Source organism: Xenopus tropicalis, chromosome 8, assembly GCF_000004195.4.
Source record: "Xenopus tropicalis strain Nigerian chromosome 8, UCB_Xtro_10.0, whole genome shotgun sequence".
NCBI classification, from domain to species: Eukaryota; Metazoa; Chordata; class Amphibia; order Anura; family Pipidae; genus Xenopus; species Xenopus tropicalis.
The window spans coordinates 49,438,924-49,464,405 of NC_030684.2; the positions used below are offsets into that span (position 1 = coordinate 49,438,924).

The 25,482-nt window shown below is 37.3% G+C and overlaps 2 protein-coding genes across 8 annotated transcripts in view; one reads left to right on the forward strand and one right to left on the reverse strand.

Annotated features, from left to right (window-relative positions):
* tenm1 (teneurin transmembrane protein 1) overlaps positions 1-16,024 on the reverse strand; it is a 373,978-nt gene extending 357,954 nt beyond the window's left edge. For both annotated transcript variants that reach the window (XM_031891499.1, XM_031891500.1), the window contains exon 1: positions 15,468-16,024. The gene's annotated coding sequence lies outside the window, so the exon portion shown is untranslated. The remainder of the gene's footprint in view (positions 1-15,467) is intronic.
* Positions 1-25,482, forward strand: part of LOC101731292 (fibroin heavy chain-like) — a 118,148-nt gene that overhangs the window by 50,476 nt on the left and 42,190 nt on the right. The gene's annotated exons all lie outside the window — the stretch shown is intronic.

Consider the following 25,482-nt stretch of genomic DNA (forward strand, 5'->3'; position numbering starts at 1 on the left):
TGACTAATACGATTTTTTCGTAAGCATTTTCGTGATATTTGCGATCTTACGAAATTTTCGTTTCCAATACGATTTTTTCCCATTCGTGATTCGGATTCGTGGATTAGTAAATGTGCCCCTAAGTCTTCCAAAAAGGGCACATACAATTATTACTGATCTCAATACAAAGCCCCCAAGCATTTGGGTGAGCCACATTCAAATATAGAAAGTGTTGAGGAGAAGGTATGAAAAAATGTATCTGAGTTTTTAAATAAATACCACAATACTATAACTGATAGTCTGATGTGTCTACATGGGACTAACAGGAGTTTGAAGGTGGCCCTGTAATGGCTCCAAGCCATAAATTCAAAGATGAGCCCCAGTTTTGAAGCCACTAGAGGAACATAAAAGAAGGGGCAGTAGTCAACATGCTGCCTGTGAGCCACAAGATAGGAATTACTGTTTTGGTGAATGGGTGTGCACATATACTGTAGATGTTTAGTACTATGGATAATAGCTATGTTGTATGCTTTAGGGATGTATTATAAACATGGCTTTGCTACCTCTACCTGAGCTTTCTTAGTAGAACCTCAATTACATTTTCATTTCTGAAACATATGGTGACTAAATGCTTTCCAAAGTGGAACTAACAGGACAACATAGTCTTAAATAATAAGAACCCCACCTCCACCATATTTTAATTCTATTTTACAGCTTTCAGCTCTCCTCAAGCTTGATGTAAGTAATTGACTCAGATATACATTTCTAATGTGTTTGTGTCAAGCATGAAATATAGCCCTAGAATGTATGTTTATGCTTGATTTTTTTTATATTGTTTTCTAAAGCAATCCATCAGTATGCCACAAAATAAACTGGATTTAGTAGATCTAGCCTGCTAAGCTGAACACAGTCATGCTTTGAACACAAGAGCCAGAGCATGATTTTATTGGAATTGACGTTCATACATGATTAAGCTCATGTGCATCCATTCACTTATTGCTGATCAAACTGGATGAGAGATGACAGAAACTTTCTAGAGCTGCACGAAATACAACTGCAGAAGCTCAGAGAGTGGCCAGACCAAACAGGATAAGCAGTTTTAAGTCTGAAAACCATGGTAACTGCAGGCAATCAGCAATACACTTTTCCCTAGAAATACAGAATTATGGGCAACTATTTTTTTTTATTGTAAATCATTCAACTGTGAAAATCCATAGTATACAATAAACCTACAGGCCTTTCCCAGGAATGAAGCAAGATTTCTTTAGAAATATATAATTTACTGACAGTCTGTTTTAATGATTTTCCAAACTTAAAAGACTCAGTGTCTCAGTGTGTTTTTTTCATAAATGTGCAATCACCACGTATTTCTTTGTTACGTTTGTCGTACTATCAACAGCTCTTAGGAACCATTTTGAGCAAACACATGCAGCACCTTGGACAGCTGCCTACTTTTCTGCTTTCTGTTCTTCAATGTGCCGAGAGGTTGAACTTCCTTAGTTGCTTGGCTATAAGCTACCCAATCCCTACACTGAAGAGGAGGCAGAAAGCCCACTGTCTGCAAAATGTGACAAGAATATAGTGAATTACATTGAATTTAATAACTGCACAGCCGAGGGGTATTTCTTTCATCAGGAGCCTTTGCTTTTAGAGGTGATCAGCAACACTTTAATAAATCATCACCGCTAAGTTTATTGGAATAAGCAGGAAAAAATGCATGTCACTAGCATAAATAACTAAATGATAATGACATTTTGTTCTTCTCACCAGGAAAACTGCAAATTCAGATTTGTTGTGAACAGAGCATGCATTAAGTTCTTTCTAAAATACGGTACTATTATTTGTCAGTATAACCATTTCATACACATTCTTGGGAAAGGCTGTCAAGACAAGCAGCATATTAATGCTTCAGGCTTAAATAAAGGTAGGGAGGAAAATCTACTCAGAAAATGTAAGCTTCACAATAGAAGATTCCCTTATGACCTTGTGTTATTACAACAGCTAAATTATAGGGGTTATAGCATTTCAGCAATTGTAAATAGATCTGACACAGCTTTATGGGTCCTAGAAATACATCATATATTATAGCATTTGTAAAGGAATATCTCATCAAATGGCTGTAATTTGAATGGATATAATTCTGTATCTCTGAATGTCTCTGTGTTGAATTAAATCTGGCCTTTTCTAAGGCTGATGCCACACGAGGCGTAGGGCTGAAATTTTCGGCAAGCGGATAAACGCTTGCCGAAAATTCAGCCCTACGCCTGCTACTTGTGCCTGCACCCGAATGAATGGGATACGCTCGGGTGCAGGCACATGTAGCCGATATACGCAAGAAAACGCGAGACTTTGCATTCTCACGCGTTTTCGTGCGTATATCGGCTACATGTGCCTGCACCCGAGCGTATCCCATTCATTCGGGTGCAGGCACAAGTAGCAGGCGTAGGGCTGAATTTTCGGCAAGCGTTTTTCCGCTTGCCGAAAAAATCAGCCCTACGCCTGGTGTGGCATCAGCCTAACTGTTCTGAAACCACAACTCTCAGCATCTGCTATAAGCTGCAGCTATTAGCTGTTTTGGGTTGATAGAAGTTATAATTCAACACCTGGTTGGAAATGATTGATTCCTGTTTTTTTATTAATTAAGGGGGTAACCTTTCTGCATTAAAATAGAAAAGTACTATTAACTTGCAAGTGATTATCCAATCAAAATGTAAACTAGCATCCACAGAGTAAGTCAATGCTCGCACTCATGCTGGAATTTTGGGGATACAATGCTGCATCTCATGGAATAACATAACTTATTACTAATTATTGCTTTCTGTAAATTACTCCCCTCTCTATCATCTTCCAACTGTCTTACTTTAATTATTATTATATATATATTTTTTAATTATATTTTTCCTCTTTTCCCCCCCAAACCCATTTTCCAAACATTTATACTTCCCGTCTATACTCATAAATATATAAAATGGATTCATTTATGACATTTTTTTATGATAGGTATATTTATGCAAATTGCATGTGACATTTAGGGGCCCATTCACTTTTTTGGGTTTAAAATCACGATATGGAAAAAGTAGAAGTAACCACAATAATTTCTGATGTTCTAAAATGTCACAAAAATGTTTTTATTGGTTGTACGAAAATATCGTAATTGCCTTCCGAAAGTCATGAAATTTTCGGATCTGAACGTTCCTAAACGGCGCAAATGCCTTTCTGGCTTTGAAACCATCAATGTATGATTTTGGAAGCCTTCCATAGGACTCAATGGCACTCTGCAGTTCCAACCTGGTGAAAAGTTAGTCACGATACCAAAGCTTGAATGAATTCCAAAATGTTCGTAGTCTTTGCGAAAAGTACGATTTGTTCATGGAAGTTAATGAAAACCACAAAAAAGTTGTGGAATTTTAACGAAATTATCGTGGACATTACAAACTGTTCTATAAGTCAGAAAAAATACGAATGTATCTCATAAATACTTAATCGGGGTTTAGTAAATGGGCCCCTTAGTTGTTTAAAAACTGTAGTTATACAAGTCAAAAATCTTGTTCATAGACTGTGTAACTCTGGTTTGTCTACTCTGGGGGGTCTCAAAGTGATGTGTCACAGGGTCAACTAAGCCTTTCAAAAGATTCTATTGCACCCCCATACACGCCAAAATGGGAATTCACACTTAATTATAGATACAAAAGGGATCTCCAATGAGAATAATCCCTGCGTAATTCATCTCAGTCAGCTTGTCAATATTACTCTGTACTTAAAATGTAGAAGGGTTTAGGGCTGTTTAGGCATTCAGAGCAATGATTGTATTGTACCAAGGGAGAATCGGGTGTAAACAGAAACACATGGAACTCCTGGAAAAACAAGTTTTCTTGTGCAGTTTTGTTTTAAGAAGCGCTCTTCATAGTAACTGGATTAAACCTCCTATAGACCTTCTACAATATGCAGAAGAATGCTATGATCAGCAACAGTGCCATGAATTTTATGACTTCCAAGTTTTCAGGGAAGCTGTGTCTTTATTGAAGTAGTTCCTTGGCTATGGTTTTTGCTCATTTGATTCTATGAAAAGAAGGTATTTACTTACAAAGTGAGGCAAATAACCAAGGTTAGCAATATTTCAGCTTATGCTATATATAAATGTATCTCTAGAAATATGCAGGAAAGCAAAACAAAGAAAAGAGTTATGTGCTTGGTGCCTTTAAAGCTGAGGATAGTTTGCTAATATATCATTTAAAAAGCTCTAGTCTAATGTAATTCAAGCTACATTCCAGCTACTCTTTTTCTCGTGGATCATATTACATCTTAGGGAAAATGTGACTCCTTTAGTCTTCCTTTCTTATTCTTAGCCATTATCTGGTTGTTTACTTATCCGTCTTACAATGATGTGATATTTCAATACCAATTTTTCAGATGAAAACATGTCCACTGTATATATACTTGAAATTATGTCACAGTCAAAACTACTACTTGCTCTGCATGCAACATTATACAGCATTATACTATATAGCAAGTGGCATACAAACCAACATGGTGCATGGATTTCAGAATATCCCCACAATGCAGGCCAGACATCTAAAGACCATAAACCATTAATGGAGGGCTTTACCAAAGCTCCTAAAGGAAGTACAATGAAACTGGAGTGCATTTAAAACATATTCTAAGCTAATAAGTAGTTATTAAAAAAATCTTAATGGGGGGGGAACCATTTTTTTGACTTGTGTGATGGCTACCTAATCTCAAAAGAACAGGGTGAAGCTTGTTCTAGGCAGTTGTTCTTTTATATACAGGTATGGAATCCGTTATCCAGAATGCTCGGGACCTGGGGTTTTCCGGATAAGGGGTCTTTCCGTAATTCGAATCTCCTACCTTTAGGGGCACATTTACTAATCCACGAATCTGAATCACGAATGGGAAAAAAACGGATTGGAAACGAAAATTTCTGAAGATCGCAAATATCACGAAAATGCTTACGAAAAAATCGTATTAGTCACGAAAATATGGTATTGGCGATCCGAAAGTCACGAAATTTTCGTACAGAACAATTGTAAACAGTGGTAAAACCTTTCCGATTTTTTCGTGCAAACGTCCGAAAAAGTCGCGCGGCGTCCGAAAAAGTCGTGCAGCGTACGAAAAAGTCATCCGGACGCCCGAAAAAATCAGCGAAAATACGCTCGGAGCGTTCGCATGAACGCTCGAGCATTCGTGCCTTTGTAAATGTGCCCCTAAGTCTGCTAATAAAATTATTTAAACGGTAATCAAACCCAATAGGAGTGTTTTGGCTCCAATAAGGATTAATTATATCTTAGTTGGAATCAAGTACAAGCTACTGTTTTATTATTACAGAAAAAAAGGAAATCATTTTTAAAAATGTGAATTATTTGATTAAAATGGAGCCTATGGCAGATGGCCTTTCTGTAATTTGGTACTTTCTGGATAAGGGGTCTGATACCTGTACTTACTATGGATAAAAAAAAACAGTATTTTGTCTCCTGGTGCACACTTCCACTGAACCAAGTGAAAAATCACACAGCACGGTTTTTTTTTTTTTTTTATACTTTGCATGTTGCTCCCACCAGTTGTGCCCAAAGTTCTTTGCACTCTTATGGGGTTATGTAATAACATGCACTAAGTTAGCCCAGGAGCAGTAACCCATAGAAACCATTCAAATTTACTGGTCATGTGTTTATAAGCAAAAATCTTGTTGGTTTTTATAGGTTACTGCTACTGGGCAAACTTAGTGCCTTTTATTGCATATGGAGGCTAGAATGTTAAGGCTGCCTTGAGACAGACAGCAATGCAAGGTGGAGAGCTCAGACAATTGCCGTGGGTGCAAGCACTCTGCATGTGGGCCACAAGGAATGCATTCTTAGCTCTTTTATTTATGACTAGGAAATAATAAATGGGCCCTTGGGTCCATTATCTTAGCAACATAACGAAAATGACCCTCAAATGTTCTGCAAAGCCAACATTTTCCACCAACCCACTGGCCACTGCAAACAGATTTTGTGAGTCGGCAATTATGAGTAGGACCCAGCTGTTTACAGCCCTGCATTAGGCCAGACGCATCCAGTAGAAGCGGAACCTTTGCCTTGTCATTTGAACAGCATGATCCCTATTATCCCTGCTGTTGAGATTGCCAGGTGGAACAGTTTTTATGTTGATTTAAAGATCCTTTTTTTTTCTGGTGTAGAATGGAGCAATACTGTTTTGTTGTAACAGCAAAAAAGAAAAAGAACTCTGCATTTAGTTACTCCAGCACCCATAGAGTTAAATGCGGATCTATTATTAAGGCGTGCTAAGCAGCCTGCGCTAGAAACCAGCTGCAAAGGAAAGCAGCAGTTGATGAAATTACTAATTTCGTTTAATTCAGTGCATCACGTCTGATAAAAAGATGGCAACAATATTATTTCAATATTGTTATTTTATAGATTGCAGACACAAACGATAACCAATCTAATGAGAAAAAAGTAGCATGAACAAAGAAATAATGAATTTTGAGAAACAATTTTATTTTCTGCCGTTTCTTTTCAATGATTTTTTTTTATTTTCTGTCATTTCTTTTCTATGATTTCAAATAGGGACACAGCCCAATACTTGTTTATGATGCATTGCATTTTTATTTCATACATTATGGCCACCTACTGGTCAGGCAAGGAATAGCTGTTGACTATTAAAATAACGATTTTACAGTGTTATTGACTTTGTAGGATTAGGCTCAACAAACACTGATCTGCTACAGCACGGCATATCTGGGTGGTGGGAGCAATATTTTTTTAAAGGCTTATTAATGGCTATCCCGCCAAAGAAAATGTGCCCACGGAATGGCTTTGTTCAATATTTCTGTTCTGCGAAACGAGAACATCGCAAATGCAGCATATGAAATGTATAAGAAACATTCACTAATGATTCACTCATACAAATACTAATTTTATCATGCAGTAGAGCTTATCTGCCTGTTTTTTTTTAGAAATCTACAAATGTGGTAAAAAAACACATTTTAAATACAATACAGATGTAGATTCAGTACAGATACAGATTCCCCCATCCAACCTTCCCGACTATATACATATAAACACATTAGGAATTTAGGAACGCGAACATTTCGTTTATACGCTTATTGGGGTCAATCAAACAAGTCAGCGAAGTTGTAGCCTTGGCAATCATCGAATAAAAGTCTTAAGTGCATTTGCATTTAGTTACTCTGTTTCACTTGATTTCCATACAGAATGAAGCATTACACAATTTGCTTTAATTACAGGCAAAATTGTTGTTGGTTAAAATAAAAACATTGAAGAATGATTTTCCTTTCTATGATTTTTTAAATACTATGTTCAGTTTATAAAATTGCCTCTTTCTACTTTTATATTTTATATTTATAAAGAACTGCCATTATAAAGGAGACGTGCAGATAATATAACACTACCATAATATATCTCACATTCTTGTGTTTCTCATCCTGGGGTCTCACAATCGCACCCTGGCTTGTGGATCCAACAAATGCTTATGGGGCCCAGCACTTAAGGAAGATAACAAACACCCTTTCTAAATGTAGGTCTTTATAAAATATACTGGTATGGGATCCCTTATCCGGAAACCCGTTATCCAGAAAGCTCGCATTACGGAAAGCCTGTCTCCCATAGACTCCATTTTAATCAAATAATTCAGAATTTTAAAACTGATTTCCTTTTTTTCTGTAATAATAAAACAGTACCTGTAACTGATCCCAACTAAGATATAATTACCCCTTATTGGATGCAAAACAATCCTATTGGGTTTAATTAATGTTTTATTGATTTTTTAGTAGACTTAAGGTATAAATAAAGATCCAAATTATGGAAAGACCCCTTATCCGGAATACCCTTGGTCCCGTCCATTCTGTATAATGGGTCCTATACCTGTATTAGATAAAACAGCTCATATGTGAAAACTCAGCTTCTTCTAAATAAGCTATTTTCATAAAAATATACTTTAATAGTACTATTGTGCTATTGGGTACTCCTAAATAAAAACGACATTTTAAGTACCAAGGGCCACCCCTTGGGATCATACGATTCACAGTGCACACCAACCAAGTACACACATACATGTTAGGTCACATCAGCCAATTAATGGACAAAGTTATGTTTTTTTACTCCCACACTTCTTCCTGTTACAGTTAAACTGCATTATTTCCTGTCAGGTGATCTCTGACCATCACAAAATGGTGCCTTAAGGGAAAAGATGTAAAAGCACAATATTTACTAATATATATATTCCAGTTTGGTAAGATTCTTAATAGATAGCAACTGGTTAAGTATTCATTCTGGAGATATTGTTTTCCTTTATATAAACTGGGAAAAACCACAATGTTTTCGTAGTGTTCCCCTTCATCAGGCTTCTTGATTAAACTACAGGGATTTGCCCCTGTTTTGCAAATAGTCTTTGTGGTGACATTGCTTCAAATTTTATTCTGGGATACCCATATTTTTCTGCTTACAAGTCATGTTTTAACCCTTCATGTATGATGAAGTATCTGGGGAGCTGCAGCACAGGTTAAAAAAAAAACACAGCCTTGCACTATTATTTATAGTCAGTTGGTTCATCTTTTTTGACCTGCATGTCAAACTACAGCACTAAATGATGGGCAAAGTACAAAATTAAATCCACCAAATTCACTGTATAATGCAAGGGTTGATAAATAGTTGACCTGTACTTGACACTAACTAGCCTGGACCTAACATGTACTTAAGCCAACCAGCCATCCTGTCCTCCTAATATACCTGTGCCTGACCCACCCATCACTGGTTTTACCAGACGGGGGGATGAGGTAGGCGCACATATATAACTGACAACCAGCAGGTGGTGGGAGGGGGAATTAATATGTTTTTGGTGCATGCAATGGTCGTGGGCAGGAAAGGCAGAGGGCAGAGTGGACAACCCACTAGAAAAATGTTGTACCAGCCCAACCATGCAGGATTGGTCAGGCCAACACAAAAGTAACTAGTACCTTTAAACAAGGTGACTAAAACATGATTGGATGTTAACTACATGTCTAATTGACTTTTCTATACCTTTATTAAATCTGGTAATCCAAACCCAAGTGCAACGTGTAAGTTTAAGTTCTATACAATCACTGGTCTTAAGCACTGCTTATTAATATAAAGAAAATATAAATAGAAAATAAAGGATATTTGATGATAGGCAAAACTGGAAAGTGATTAACGTCTACAGCACAAAATGCGCTAGTGTAAGTAACCCATTACCTATTACTAAGTAGAATTTTCTGCTCTGGGTTGCTATGGGTTACTAGACCTGATGAAAACATTGTGCATGTTATTGCAATACATCCATAGCTTGAAACCAATCTAAGTGAAAATCTTTAAAGTTGTTCTTAACATTTCAAAATAGAATTAATCAAAAAGGCAATTTTTATTAAATTCTTATGTTGCCGTAACTGTTCTCAATTTTTAGGACAGTTTCAGCACTCTGGAAATGAGCAGCCAACATTTCTGCTCCAAGCTAAGAAGAAATTTGTAGTTTAAAAATAATAATAATTGCTTATTAACTGTAAAATCCATTCCAACGCCTGGACTCATTAGTATTTTCAGCTGTAAAGGTAAGCTGTTAGCATTAAGAAACAGAAACTACATTAAAAGTCTAAATAATACCACTGGCTGTCTAATAATAATACAAAAAGTAGTAAGCATATCTAGACACAGTGATATCTAGGGAATAAACTGACATTAATAAAAGTGGTAATAAGTAATATTTGGATTTCAGGGTGTTTAATTGTCTGTCTAAAATTAAACACACCCGAGCAATGTATAGCAAGGAAAAGAAAAGAAGAAGGTTATCCACTTAGGGTGGTGATATAATAAAAGTCACCTGTTTAAAAGCAAACAACTTATTGGTTGCTATGAGTTACTGCACCTGGGCAAACTTAGTGCCATTTATTACGTATGGGGGTTTATGCCCTTATTATGGGCTATCCAACTTGCAGCCCTCCATCTTGTTTTAACTATTTGAGAGCTTTTTCAGTCTGGAGGTAGAGAATTGGATCTTAGCACCATTACTATAGATGATGCTGAACTGATGCCTTAAGGCATGAACATTAGAAGAGAAAGAAAGATCATATTTAAGGGGAAGAGGTGTGTGTATTTGTATCTATTTTGCAAAATATTAATTCCACAATAATTAAATACATAAACACTGCACATTAAGCACGTAATAACTAATTCAGTTCAGCAATATATACTCTTGTCTACAAAGTGTCTTCCCTATAAATTCCCTATAAATTGATTGAAGCTTTTATCTATCTATCTATCTATCTATCTATCTATCTATCTATCTATCTATCTATCTATCTATCTACTGGTTCTTCCCTTATCCAGAATGCTTGGGACCTGGGGTTTCCGTAATGCGAAGCACCATTCCTTAAGGCTACTAAAAATATTTTAATGTTATTTTAACCAAGTAGGATTGTTTGGCAATCAATATGTATTTATGCTATCTTAGATTACATCAATACAATGTATTGTCTATCATTACAGAGAGAAAGCAAGTCAGTCAAAAATGAAGTATTGTTTGTCTAAAAAGGACACTATGGGAAATGGCAATGCAGTCTTCCTGACATTTCTGTACAATAGGTCCCATACCTGTCAGAAATACTGAAAAGTCTTTGGAATATGTGCTTGTTAACACTATCTATGAACCTAAAGAGCCACTGCGAGACCTACAGATAGGGCAGACGGTAATGGATACACATACAAGTATGGCAATGGGCTTCACAGAATTTCACTATATGTAAATATTATATATTTCTTTTTTTTTAATTTGGTGTCAGTATGAGTTTGATTTTTTTTTTTATTACACCCCCACTCTTTATATTGTAACTCATCATATTCACATATGGGGTTAGAATGTTGTAACGCATGTGAAAAAGAAAATAGTGCAAACTTCAGTTTTTATGTAGAAAATGGTTTTTAATCTTTGTTTAAGCTAAGAAACAGCTACAAGGAAATATAAAGGTGAGAAATGCAATCTAGACTTTTACTCAACTCTTTGTTGAACCCCCTCCTATCACTATGCTAATGTCCTTAACTAGATTCCATTTTCATGTCTTTGCCTTGCTGCTATAACGCAGAACATTGCACCACCATTTTCAATTTCTTTAAAAAAAAAAAAAAAAAAAATCAATATACTATATTCTAAAATGCAAATGCTACAAATGTTATCTTGCTCGGTATGAGTAGAAAAGATCCCCATACAGTACTATGCATGACAGTTAATTATCTTTCCCTGACACATTGCTGACTGCCGGTGCACTAGTCTCCATGTTAAAACAGTCTAACGTTATCTGTTTTGGTATGCAAATCAAAGTACTTTTTGGCTGAGTCAAAGTGAATGAATTGAAGTCTAACCACTGGCATACTAATGAGACACGGACATAACTCCTATATGTTTCATACAATTTGAAAGCAATCTTCCATTTTCATGGAAATACTGTAAGTCTCCCCAAAAATCTAAAAAAAAAAATCATATTGCCATGAGTGCACGTCAGATTGCCATGGGGTGTACATTGGGTTGATGGGTGTGTCTGTATTTAGAGAACAGTTAAACTTATATCCTAAACTTTTATAGCCCTACAAAATAGTAATTCATGTCAACAGTTGTGCCTTGCCTAAATATTGATTGCTTTGAAAGTTTTAGAATATGCAATAAAAACACATTATTCTGTATATGTATATACATCATATTTAATAATAATTATGGTCCTTGACCAGTCGTGAGTGTTTATGGAGTAACGGAGATTATGGAAAAAGGGTGGAGTTACAAGGGTCAGTTTGGTTGCCATAACTTAGTGCCATTTGGTATATTATGTATTGCCATACTTTGCTCCTTTCTAAGTGTCTAAGTCTTCATTTCCATAGAATCGGGAACTATATCACATACAATTGCAAATATCTGGAAAGGAGCTGTCTCTAGCTGGTCAAGGTTGTTTTCTTTTTATGTCTGGCTTAGATTACAAGACTAATCATGAGAACAATCACCCAAAGGAAACTTTAAAAAGTTCCTTTATTTTGTGCATTGTGCCGGAAGAGTATTCATTGCTTGCTTACTAAACATTTCTATGTACTATGCACATTATTTACAGTATCCTAAGCAGTGCATCTCGAAACTGAATCTGTGTCTGTTGTCATGAGTGGGTTGCTTGCCATTTCACAATCTAGTAAACTAACAGATTTAAACTGGAATCTTTTGTCAGTGTTGTCAAAATTTGAAGATTCAATACAGTAGAACACATTTTCGTGAGCAGCTGAAACAGATACCCTCCATCACAGCAACTGTCACACAAATATGTATATATCTAGAGTACTGGATATATAGAAAGCATCTAAGCTCCTACTTAAAATGATTCTGTTTTGTTGCTTATTGAGATGGCTTTAACATTAATATAAGCCTCGATCTTGCTGATTTCTGATACTCGCACAACAAAACAGTATTTGAACATAACAATAAACTCAACGGTGTTTAGTTCCTCTCAAGAAAAAGACCTTTAATGGTTGATAAGTTCAAACAATCAACTGTAAAACCATTAAACTCTTCAAAGTACAATTGCAGTTAGCAATGGGGATATATACAATGCATTACTTATCAACTTGAACATTTCAGTCGTGTTTGACGGTTAATGACCTTCAGTCTTGATGCAACACCTTTATTCCATATGTTGGCTATATATTGGATCATTTGAATTATCTACCCTAGCTAGGTGATTATCAGTACAATATTGGACTACAAAGTGTGGAATGATGTCTCCCTGTGTCCACAAATGTACAATTGTCAGGTTTAAATTGTGGAATAGTTGGGACTTTGGATAAGGGAATAGAAATCTATAGAGTCCCTATGGCATAAAGTTCTAACAGCCTAGACTCTCGCAAATCAAACAGGTGGAAAACAGAAGGAAGTGCATAGTACACTTCACGTCTATGGCTACTGACCAAAAGGAAATCTCTGTATGGTACTAATATGGCTTGTCTATGGGAAACTAGACTATCTTATTATATTTTAGAATTACATAGTATTTATTATACAGACTTATTTATTAAAGTATGAATAGTTAGTCGTCCACAAAATATATCAAACACCCATTTAAGTGAGTTAGGTTGTAGAGTATATTGGATGGATTTGGGGATAACCTGCTTTTTCACCCTTTAATAAATATGTCCCACAGTGTGCACCATATTGCTATATGCAACATATATGTATTGTATTGTATTCATTCAGACATACTAATAAAATCATATGTAAATGCAACTTGCTGGTGAATGCATAAAAAAGAAAAGGTGCCACAGCTTGAAAGAGCAGTGTGAAATCAATATGGCATATCACTGACTGTTGAAAAACCCACACAGACAGAAGATCACAAAAAAAAGCCCTTACGGTGGTTATTTTGTGTGACTTTTAGAGCAGTGGATTGATGCTGCTCATCCACATATACAGTAGGTATCATCTCTCTTCCTGCAGGCTAAGGCTGCCTGCAAAGGCAGCTACAATAACATCAGGTAGATGCAATGAAGGAGTGAAATGGAACCAGAGGATATATAAAGCATGTCATTTATAGCAATTACCAATGGAAGGAATAACCTAAATATAAGGTAGTCATTACAATTTAAACACACAGTAGGATATCATATTATATGAGCCTGACACATTTCTGTATCCTACCAAAAATAAACACAGGATCATCTTCCTGTGAAGGCAACCTTCTAAGCACTAAAATCAATATTAAAGCAAAATCTCAGTGCATTTATGTATGTAAGCTACTGCTTGTACCTAGCATCTATAGAACAGACATTTTTATGGGTCTAGGTGTGTCAGAACAGAATTACAAATAGGCAATCTAAACAGAGATGCATAAATAGAAATGCAAATATAATCAGCTTTGCAGCCCTGAAATGTACCTGCTGTTTTTTGTTTTACACCAGAAGGGCCACATAAGAAGTGCCATAGTGACGTACAGCAGAAAGGGTTAAAACGCCAGGATGCCAATTAGTATATCAAGTGCAGAGACGGTTTGAAGATGTGTTTTGAGATCTACCATTTTTCCTCTCCTTACAATAAAAGATATATCTGCTCCCTTCTTAACCTAGTCTGATCATTATACTCTAATGGCCATGCAGCCAAGCATATTTCCATATCAATGCAAACAGTCTGCGATTGTATGATCTCCCTTTATAAATGCTAGTATCTTGATTGGATGTTACTAGACGGTTACTTATAGTAACTGTGCTTTCTAGAGCCAAACACATCTCCTTTTAAAATGTGCTTCTAGGCAGACTGGAATTTTCCCTCCAATAACTTTAGTCTGGAGTACCTGGCAGTGTAAGGAAATGTAAGTTTTGTAAATTTTGACATTTAACTGTTGCAGTGCCAGGCCATGTGGCTACTATTCTTACTCTGTACATTTAGTACTTTCAAGATACCAGTGTAATAGATAAAATCAGTCCAATTCTAATCTAAAAATAAAAGTGATAGAGATTCTAGAAAAAATAATGTACATGTGACATGTTAAACTAGCTATACCGTTAACATATATGCTTAGAAACTAATTGCAATCATTTTGCCTAACTGCTGAAAAAACATACTATATGCAGTAATGTAATCAAAGTAACTAGAGGTACATTCCCCTAGAAAGGCTGTCACTTAAAGGGGAATTACCCCCAATCTTGCAATCTTATTTTTTGTGTGCAGCTTGCAAGTGACAGCTACACATGGGGACACTGTGGGAACCTTTATGTAGATGACTCATAGATAAAGTACATCAGCATTTTAAACTTATTAAGCTCATTAAACTTATTTTAATCTCTTCCAGTTTCTTACATGTAGAGTTGCCATTTTTGGTGAATATCATAAATCCTTTAGTGAGCAATATTGCCTTCAAATTTGCACTGGAAAGGGTGCAAGTGCAGTCCCAGAAAACTGATTAGGGAAAAAAAAGTAAATTGCAAGCTCTACTGAGCATGGCCCTCCACACCTATTACCCATTCGGTAACCTTTGTTTGTTAATACATCTTAAGCCCCCTGTTAGTTATAAATTATTGTAAACTGCTGCGCAATGTGCCAGGCTATATAAATAAATGATGATGAAGATGATGAAGTCCTGGCCCTGAATTTCTTCCCATTCTCCTGGTTTAGGCAATGTGAGCCCAACTCCCCCGGTCCCTCAGTGATGCGCTGTCCACTTGTTAGAGTGCTGAACCCACCCATCTCTTCTCCAGTCTCAGCCAACTGCTTCTGTAGCACCATGGGCAGCGCTCAGTCAGTACTGGCGATTTCACGCCGGACACACGCACATACTATACTGTGTATGTATATATCTATGTATATATGTATCTATAATATACATATATATGTCCGCACCAAGACTAGTTATATGTATATATTGCCCATATTCTTATAACAATTCCATGCCACCAAAATCACAGTAAGGCTTTATATCAGACACTTACCTAGAATAGACGTGGAACTTTGGATTTCCAAAACTGATTCCCTTTGCCCTGCGCACTTCTTGCCATCGTCTAGCAGTGGTGCCCTTGCCTGACCGCTTCTGTGCCCAGCGAGCTGGAGATATATCCACGTTGTATTCCTAGCTGTACAGCATTATAGGACGCGGCGGCAGGCAGCGTTAGTCGGGGGTCGGCTAGTGACGGAGCCCCCTATTACACAGGGGCACTATGTTGTTTCCAGCTTGGACGCGCTGTTGTAGCTTCAGTCCTACGAGCAGGAGCGATTACCATCCCGGGCGCAGACACTAGCTCCTAGGATTGTACCACAAGCGCCGGCTGAGGGGTGGGATCGCAAAGTGGCTCAGCAGATGAGTAAGGCAGAGAGAATATTTAATGCTACCGTCAGTTCTGCGCTGCCGTTGGCTGAGCTCTGTGCGAGCAGGCAGGTCCCTTCTTCCACTGCTGCTGCTTCTGCTGATGGCAGGGGAGGAGGAGGAGGTGCGGGGATTGAACACAACTGCAACTATGGACTGAGCTGGGAGAGGCAGCTGACTACATTTCTCTTTAGCAGCAGCAGCAGCAGCGTCTGTTGGTCCTCCCTCTGCTGCTCCTATATACATTACTGGGCTCAGCCCGCACACACGCACAAGGGGCTGAAAAGTCTGCCCGGCGGACCCTGTGTGCTTTGATCATTAAAGAAGCCCAAATATTGCATGGCTAGTATTTTCTTTAAACTGGGCTTGAAATCAAACGCTGCGATTTACGTTCATAGAAGGTCACCAGATGCAATATATGAATGGTTTATAGGCATCACTTAGCTGAGATGGAGTGGTAGCAATATACAGATTATTTTCTATATGATATTTAATCACCTATAGTAGTATAATAGTATAGTATGGGTTGTATGTGTTGTGTGCCAGGGAAAGAATGGGAAATGCACTGCCCCAACAGATTTGTGTCTCTAGTAGGGTAATACATGTGGTTAGTATGAGTCTTGGCCAACAGTGGGTTAAATATTTAAAGGGGCCGGACAGAAGGACGAACAAAAATCACAACTGAAAGTGAACTAATGAGCTGGAAAAGCGTGCATCATGATAGCAAGTGTCTCTTAAACAGGCTGAGCCTTTGAAAAGAATATAAAAAAGGAAATACGTGAAATGATATTATTTGTGCTTGCATTTTGGTTGGATCATTATGCAAATGAAGAGTGTGAAGTAATGGGGCAAAAATGATTTACCTCAAACTGCATTCAAACAACATTTGTTCTTTTATTTCCCTTGCTGCCAATTCATTATATGATTTAGGTAAGAGGAAAAGAAAGCATGAAGGAGACTACAGATTGAATATCATGTATTACATATACACAAGAGCAGTATGCACTGCCCCTTTAAATGTATAGTCTACCTCTAAAATAAAGGGGCAGGTGTCATAAACCTTTACATGGGAAGGGATGGAAACCTTATCCAGAAGCCTGTTATCCAGAAAGTTCCAGATCTGTCTCCTTTTAAGCAAATCTAGTGTTATAAAAAAAATTTCAGTATGCTAGAAAGGTCCAAATTATGGAAAGACCGCTTATCCAGAAAAACCCAGGGAGATGGATCTTAAAGCAACACTGCACAATATAATGTTATCCCACTTCTCAAGACTTCTAATTCCTAATTAAATGCAAGAGGCTGCTCCGAGTTTCCCGCTGCTCTCTATATACTCAGCATTTTTTGTTCATGCAACCATTGCTTAGTTCTTAGTGTTTAAAAAGAATATTGACATAAACAAAAATCTTCAGCACACCACTTACATACATGTTCTCAGAGGGTGCTTGACTTCCACGGCCGCTCCCAAGCCTTTTTTCCATGTATCTTTGCAAAGGGGAAGAAGCACTCCAGTCTGTCGGCAATGCCTTTAAATCATTTATTTGCAGAAATGGACAAACAGCACAAGCTTTCGGGGGTGACCCCTTCTTCAGGTGAAATATTTCTTCTCACCCTTCTGAAATGTAATGCAATATAATAATTAGAAGGCAAATCCCATGTTAGACAACAGCAAGATGGCAAAACATTAGTAAGGAAGATTCTCATTAGAAAATCCACTTGCATCTGCAACTCTAATTAATATTGTGATGCCTTCTTTAGAAAGGTGGGGTGTGCAAGTTAGAGTGTTTCAGGGAAGGTATATTTCAGTTTTATTATGTTGAAGAGAACAACCAAAAAGCTAATCGATTCTGAGGCTGGTGCAGACTATATAGTGAATAATGTATCCCCTACTGTAAAACATTAGGTGACTGAGGAGTTCCATGGCCATAGCCCTTTTTCTCTGCAGGTCTTGAAACTCCAAGGTGACTTCTAATACGATCACTGATTGTAACAGATGCCAACACTAAGCACTATTTCTAACCATTAACAAGATATCTGTGGCTCTAGTGTATTATATTTTTTTCATTTCTTACTGTTGTCCTTTTGTGTTCCTTCTCTTACACATACATACTTATTCTGAATGAAAACAAATGCCTGGTTATTAGAGTAAGTAAGCTTATGGCTGATAGTAATCTAAATTCCAAACAGGAGAACTGCAGTGCAAATATGTTTGTGATAAATGCTTGGGACCTGGGGTTTTCCAGATAAGGGATGTTTTGCATCTTATCTTAGTTGGGATCAAGTACAAGTTACAGCTTTGTTATTACAGAGACATAGAAAACATGTTTTAACAATTTGATTTATTTGATTAAAATGGAGTCTATGGGAGATGACCTTCCTGTAATTTGGAGATTTCTGGATAAACGGTTTCAGATCACATACCTCATTCTGCCAAGGATTGGAAACCCAAGCACATAGGTCAACAATATACATTGTGGTTTATGTGGAAGGGTATGGGGTATTTAATTTTCCTTTTCTGTGCAATGAATAGTTAGCATGGGAATAAAATAAAGTTAGATGGATACATCTAAAATAGTGACCCTGAATAACAGTATTTTGATGGATATATAGATATTAAAAAGTAATAAAAAGTGATCTACACTTCCATGATGGTCCAACCCAAACTGATGTAAAAATGTTTGTATTTTGGTTGCAGTTTTGTTACTAATCTACGGGTCTCCCTATGCTTTTTTTCTGCTATATACAGTGGAGGAAATAATTATTTCCTCCACTGTATATAATCCTACGACCATTCTGTAGAGTATTCTGCAACAAATGTGTTTTAAACTGCAGATACATCATATTATATATTATAAAAGGATTTGTATAGAATGTGTAAGACAAATGTACTGTACACATTTCCCTTCACTCTACCTAGACTGCCCCCCACCCTCCACTTATTGTACCAACAAATAACACTGATGAAATATTCTTGGTTTGGACTGAAAGGATGCAGCTCACATTCTGTAAAAGTTTATAAATGACTTGACCACAAGGGTTACTTTATATGCCGCTTAAGCCCCCCTGCCATGCCTAACATATAACTATGAGTGATAATTACTTATCCATGTTTGAGGTCATATAACATTCCTAACCACTGCTGTGATAAACAGTATTTGGGTATAATGCTGGCATTTTGGATGGACTTGCTGCTGTGCTATTTGCCCTCTCTGCTTACAATTCCAACTCACATTAAACTTTCATTCAATATCTTTCAGTGTCTCTCTTTTTGATAAGCCAATGTATGCTGGGAGTAGAAGAATAAAATAGTACAGGTATAGGACCTGTTATCCAGAATGCTCGGGACCAAGGGTATTCCGCATAAGGGGTCTTTCCATAATTTGGATCTCCATACCTTAAGTCTACTAAAGAATAGAGATGTAGCGAACTGTTCGCCGGAGAACTAATTCGCACGAAAATCGGGTGTTCGCTAGTTCGCAAGTTCGCGAACTTTTAGCGAAGTTCGCAATTTGGGGTTCGCCTTAGCTGGAGCCAAATTTTGACCTCTCACCCCAGAGCCAGCAGATACATGGCAGCCAATCAGGCAGCTCTCCCTCCTGGACCACCCCCGGACCACTCCCTTCCATATATAAACCGAAGCCCAGCAGCCATTTTACATTCTGCCTGTGTGTGCTTGATGAGTTAGCATAGGGAGAGAGCTGTGCAGGGGTTTGAGGGACAGTTTAGGTAGCTTTGCTGACTAGTAATCTACTTTCTACTGCTCTGTATGTAGCTGCTGGGGACAGCTGTCCTGCTGATCTCGTCTGCTGTAACCCAATAGTCCTTGTAAGGACTGCTTTTATTTTCTGATTACTGTTACTCTTCTTTTCATTGTGTACTGCAGCTCCGTCTGTGTGTGTTGGAGACAGGTGTGCTGCTCATAGTAGTGCACCAGCACCAACCACACATTCACATCATTTTTTTTATTTGTGTTTTTTTACTTTGCTACTGTAATTTATAGAGCCCAGTGCTATTAGTCTAGCTGTGTTGGGGACTGGTGTGCTGCTCCTAGTAGTTCACCCCCAGCACCAACCAGAGATCACTTTTTTTTATTATTAATTTTTTTTTTTTTAATTTAAGTTACTGTTTTTTAACGTGTCCAGTGCTGTTTGCTGTTATTCATAGTAGTGCACCAAACATGTTACACATAGTAGTGACATTGCATTGCAATAAAATCACCTGAGCAATGTTTTTCCACCAGCAATAATATATTCCGTATCCACTACTGCGGCGTTTTGTCTTTGCGTGTGAACCGGCTGTAACCTTTACACGACTTGATTGGCATGTAGACGCCGGACGTTTTAAAGCAGTTTATTACACAAGTTTAGAAATGTAGTGTGATTTCTGCCCTTTACAGCACAAAATGCAACGCTGTGTCAACAAAGTATTTTTCAGAGAAATTTTTGCCCTTGACCCCCCTCCTGCATGCCACTGTCCAGGTCGTGGCACCCTTTAAACAACTTTAAAATCAGTTTTCTGGCCAGAAATGGCTTTTCTAGGTTTTAAAGTTCGCCTTCCCATTGAAGTCTATGGGGTTCGCATAGTTCGCAAAAGTTCGCACTTTTTGGCGGAAGTTCGCAAGCGGGTTCGCGAACTTTTTTTGTGAGGTTCGCTACATCTCTACTAAAGAATAAATAAAACATTAATTAAACCCTATGGGATTGTTTTGCATTCAATAAGGATTATTTATATATTAATTTGGATCAGTTATAAGGTACTGTTTTATTACTACAGAGAAAAAGGAAATCAGTTTTAAAATTCAGAATTATTTGATTAAAATGGAGTCTATGGGAGACGAGCATTCCGCAATTCGGAGCTTTCTGCATAACGGGTTTCCGGATAAGGGATCATATACCTGTAGTAGCTAAGTAGCCTTGTCTTGAAAGTTTGGGGTAACCATATGAGGGTACTTGCAGGAGAAATGGCAACATTTTTTTCCCAGTAACATTCCTTTATTAACATCATGTTCGTAAAGCATATTCTCTCCTCTGAGAGGATGTAAACATTCCCTTAACCTAGGCATTCCAAAGTAAGTACATAAGCAACATAACAACAATTATCATCTTTATCAGCACTACATCAGTCATTTCTCTTTTATCTAACAATAGATTTGAAAAACCTTGCACTATAGTGTAATTGTATTTCGTACATCTTGGGTTTACAATGCACTTTATGTTACCTAATATTACATGGTATTCAAACTTTTAAGGACATTTATAATGCAGTTGTTCAGTTCTGCAACATTTATATGACATACATTTAACCAAATCAAATCAAAGTCTGGTTCTTAATAAGAGTTGGTGCAAAAATATATTTAGATTTGTACAGGTTGCAACCAACCATACAGACCGTACATAGCCCTTATGGAGGGGAGGGGGACTTTACTTTGCCCAGAAAGGGAAGAAATAATGGTGATTTCAAACCAGTTTTTTGGTTAAAATAATCCAATTATTTCAGTAGTTTTGCTAAAATGCATTTGACGTTTCTTTAAAAGATTATAAATGTTTTACTCACTAGACATGGGTAGAGATGTAGCGAACTGTTCGCCGGCGAACAAATTCGCGTGAACATCGGGTGTTCGCGAACTTTCAGCGAATGTTCGCAGTTTGGGTTCGCGCCGCGTTTTCCGCCGCGTTTTTTATCGTCGCAAAAGTATTGTACAATACGCCACACAAGTCACACATGGCGTTTTTCCACAAATCCCATTTTCATGGTGTTTAGCGCGACATAGCAAAAAAGCTGCATATTTTCGCTAGAATAGCTTGCGTTTTTTGCGCAACTCTGTGCCAACAAAGTATTTTTCAGAGAAGTTTTTGCCCTTGATCCCCCTCCTGCATGCCACTGTCCAGGTCGTGGCACCCTTTAAACAACTTTAAAATCAGTTTTCTGGCCAGAAATGGCTTTTCTAGTTTTTAAAGTTCATCTTCCCATTGAAGTCTATGGGGTTCGCAAAGTTCGCGAATATTTGCGGGTTTTGGCGTAAGTTCGCGAACTTTTTTTTTTAGGTTCGCTACATCCCTAGACATGGGTTGGACCTTTAGTGAAGGTGTATGCACCACAGCTGTATGACGTATTATGTGCTGCACATGAAAGTAAATCTTGCACATTGGCAAAGAGTCTTAAAACCTATTTTGGATTATATTGTAATAGACCCTAGTGATGAGCGAATCTGTCCTGTTTCGCTTTGCCATGCATCATTTTTTTGACGTGGGCAACAATTTTTTGACTCGGACGACAATTATTTGTCACGCAGTGAATTTTTCCGAGGCAAATTTTTTCGCTGGTTTTGCAAAAAAATCCGCCAATGGCGAAACACGAAAATTCACCATGAATCTATGCCTGCTGAATTATTTCACCCATCACTAATAAACACTTACCTTTTTATTACAAACAGGCTTTGGGTCTTGATGCATTCGGAAGTCTAAGCTTCACCAATGCACATACAGGTATAGGATCTGTTATCCAGAATGATTGTGTATTCCGGAGAAGGGATCTTTCCGTAATTTGGATCTTCATACCTTAAGTCTACAAAGAAATCAATAAAACATTAATTAAACTAATAGGATTATTTTACATCCAGTAAGGATTAGTTATATCTTAGTTGGGATCAAATACAAAGCACTGTTTTATTTTTACAGAGAAAAAGGAAATCAATTTTCAAAATCTGAATTAAATGGGGTCTATGGGATACAGGCTTTCCGTAATTCTGAACTTTCTGGATATCGGGTTTCCGGATAAGGGATCCCATACCTATACTTTAACACTTAGATGTACAGTAGATTGATGCTCTTGAAATTGAAGATGGTGCTATCAGACAGTTAGCTTACTTGGTAGAATACCAAGTAGTAGGCCAAATGTTATGGGCCACCCTCACACTTGAGTCAGAACTAACCATAGCACCTTTCTGCTTTTGGTAAGTGACTAAGTGGGTTTAGCAGAAAGTTGAACAGGGATATTAAAACAAAGTGCAATGACCAGCACTAGATACCTCACCTGTTTCTTGACTATATATATATATATATATATATATATTTTTTTTTTTTTTAAGTTTGCAATTTCTTTGCTTACATTTCTGGGAAGCATTAACTTCTACTTTATTTTTCATGTTTCCAAGTTAAAACTAGTTGTTTAATGACTCACACTATAATTATGTCAAAGGTAATTAATGCTCAGTTAGTAGCAGGCTTTTTTCTCCCTCACTGGAAGTGGTCCAGAGACATAATTTTAATTAGGAAGTAAGTGTGGACAAGAGGTCTCTTTAATCTCCCAGAAAGCGTAGTCATTTTTCTGGTAGAACCTCTAAAATGCAGAAAATCTAATGCGTACAAATGCTGTTTCTCTAAGTGGTACTTACTGTTAATGCACATTAAATTAGTCCTAAAGAGCACAATGTACAAAATAAACATTACTTCATGTGATCTATTTGGAGACTAGAGCTCAGATGATAAAAATAACCTACACTGCTTACATTATGGTTACATTCGATACAAAATAAATATAAAAACTCTAGAATCAAATGTTTTAGACTGGAGATCCAAGGGATGAAAACCCTGTTCCCAAGGCATTGGTGATCAGCAAATCAATGGGCACAGATCAATTTTCAAATTTTAGCAATTTCAATAACTGCAAGTTGGCAAAAAAAAAAAATATATATATAGATATAAAACCAATTCTAAATTGTAGCGTTCATGACAAATTATGATCCAATCATGGTCTATAAATCAATTTGTAGCTTTGTTACCTTGAATTTATATATTATACAGCCAATTTACTCTTCATTTCAAGGAATGCCTCCATGAACTGAGTCACGGCAATAATCTGTTGACGGGTTTGTGATTATGTAGGCTGATTCATAACTCTCGTGATGAGCTAATCAGCCACAAATGGTTTATTTACATGACTCAAATGTATGCCTACTGCAATGCACACCATATCCCATTAAGAGATGGAAATAGGCATGGAGATAAGAGGATATTTTACTAAGATAACCAGAAAGTAGTGCACATTCTTTGTAGAATGTTAAGGATTTGGCTTGTGATGGGATGTCCTTTACTGTGCCTTATGTTTACATATCTTCTCTACATTGACTATTATATCTTAATGATACAATTTTATGAATACTGCATTACTGAGAGTGCTGTTAAGTGTGTGCCCTTAGTATATATTGGAAGTGGATGCATGAAAGTAGATATTTACATAATAAATCAGTAAGTTCCAGAAATTTAAACCAATACAATTTTATATTAATGTTCATGTTTCTCTAAAATGTTCTGCTTAATTTAACCTTCTCTTCACATTTTTTTTCTACCATGATGATGTTGGGCTGGGATCAGGAGTACAACTAACTGGTAGCATGCAGGGATGTTTGTTCTTTTTTCGGGGTCTGAGCAAACTTTCACAGCAAAAATTGTGAAAATATCCTGGGAAATGCAGAATTTTGCTGAAAATCCATACCTGGGTAGTTTACCTAAACTTAGAATGGCCCTTGCTTAGCAAACTTTCAATTGGTCTGTTTTTTCACAGTTTCACCCTAGGCGGTTAATGTATTTTGCATGAAAAAAAATTGCCAAAGACTCAAATGTGTTTTGTGTAAGGAAAAGTCACCACGGAAAAAAAGGTAGCAAAGAAAAAGTCAATGAGAAAAAAGACCCTTATGGGGGACTTTACAAAAGTGGAGATAGCCCTTATTTGGGGTAAAAGTGGGGTTAAACTGGTGTAAAACACTTTCTTCATATTCACATACAGAAATCACCCTAAATTCAATACAATTTACAGACACTTTTGTGAATTTGTCCTTTAAACAACATTTAAATGACATGTTAGCTGCTATTTTCAAAATGGAGTAACAGTTTTGCTTTATGTCACCCAGACTTAATTTCACACCTCTGGTAGGGGTGCCATTGGGGGGTCGTTACATATGAATGGGGATTAGCAGCCTATTGTCAGAGATCAAGTTGCTATCTAACCATAGAACAATAGGTGCAAAAAGTCTCATTAACATTTTTCTAAACCATTATACAGTATTTTGTATATAAAACGTTTATACCTGACATTGGCATTGTTATGCTAGTTTTAGCTTAATGAATGAGGCAACAATGACATTTTGAGTAAATATATTGTATACATTTTTATTTAAAGGAGAAGTAAAACCCCCCAGGCAAATGTTTAGTTTTAACAGCAGTGCCCCCTCTTTAATCAATTTACTGAGATTTGCCGCAACTTATCTGTGCCCCAGTAGCAGGTCTAGAACTACAGAGCTGCTTGACAGCATTGGTCCCCACCTTTAGCTGTGTCCCTTCTATTCCCAGCAGCCATCTTGGTGATCAGCAAGAAGCACATGCACACTGGCACCCAAAATAGGATACTGAGGTTGGACTGCCCAACAGGACACTGGATAAAAGCCTGGTGGACCCTGGTCCTGTTGGGCCCCTTTTAACCGGGCATGTTCGTGAGTGAATGAAGCCAGATTACTGTTGGCGAGTAATCAGTGGGGGTAGAGATGTAGTGCAGTGGAGTGGGCCCTTGATTTACTTTTTCCCATGATTAAGGTATTTAGACCCTCAAATGAAATGCAAAATCGTTCTGGCAAAATCCTTATCCCAAGATGT